The 816-nt window shown below is 40.4% G+C and overlaps 1 pseudogene; it reads left to right on the top strand.

Moving 5' to 3' along the window:
- Positions 1-341: 341 nt before the first annotated feature.
- LOC736128 (large ribosomal subunit protein eL22-like) lies at positions 342-816 on the top strand (annotated as a pseudogene).

Consider the following 816-nt stretch of genomic DNA (forward strand, 5'->3'; position numbering starts at 1 on the left):
GCCAACAAGTATAAGAAAAAATGCTTAATATCACTAACCATCAGGGAAATGCAAATCTAAACTGCAATGAGACTTCATTTCACCCCAGTTAAGATAGCTATTACCAAAAACACACACAAAAAAACAAATACTGGATAGGCTGCAGATTAAAGGGAATTCTTTTACACTGTTGGTGGATATGTAAATTAGTACAGCGACTGTGGAAAACAGTATGGAGGTTCCTCAAAAAACTAAAAATTAAACTACCATATGATCCAGCAATCCCATCACCGGATATACATCCAAAGGAAAGAAAATCAGTACGTTAAAGAGATATCTGGCTTTCTGCCTCCGCTGCTGCCATGGTGCCCGTGAGAAAGCTTGTGGTGAAGGTGGGCAAAAAAAAAGCAGGTTCTGAAGTTCACTCTTGGTTGCACCCACCCCGTAGAAGATGGAATCGTGGATGCTGCCAATTTTGAGCAGTTTTTGCAAGAAAGGATCAAAGTGAACGGAAAAGCTGGGAACCTTGGTGAAGGGGTGGTGACCGTCAGAAGGAGCAAGAGCAAGATCACCGTGACATCCAAGGTGCCTTTTTCCAAAAGGTATTTGAAATATCTCACCAAAAAATATTTGAAGAAGAATAATCTTCGTGATTGGCTGTGCATAGTTGCTAACAGCAAAGAGAGTTACAAATTACGTTCCTTCCAAATTAACCAGGACGAGGAAGAGGAGGAAGACGAGGATTACATTTCGTTTGTCTGGAATATTGTGGATGAGTTCTTGAATAAAACTTGGGAACCAAAATGGTGGTTTATCCTTGTATCTCTGCAGTATTGA

This window comes from Pan troglodytes, chromosome 12 (genome assembly GCF_028858775.2).
Source record: "Pan troglodytes isolate AG18354 chromosome 12, NHGRI_mPanTro3-v2.0_pri, whole genome shotgun sequence".
In the NCBI taxonomy this organism is placed as follows: domain Eukaryota; kingdom Metazoa; phylum Chordata; class Mammalia; order Primates; family Hominidae; genus Pan; species Pan troglodytes.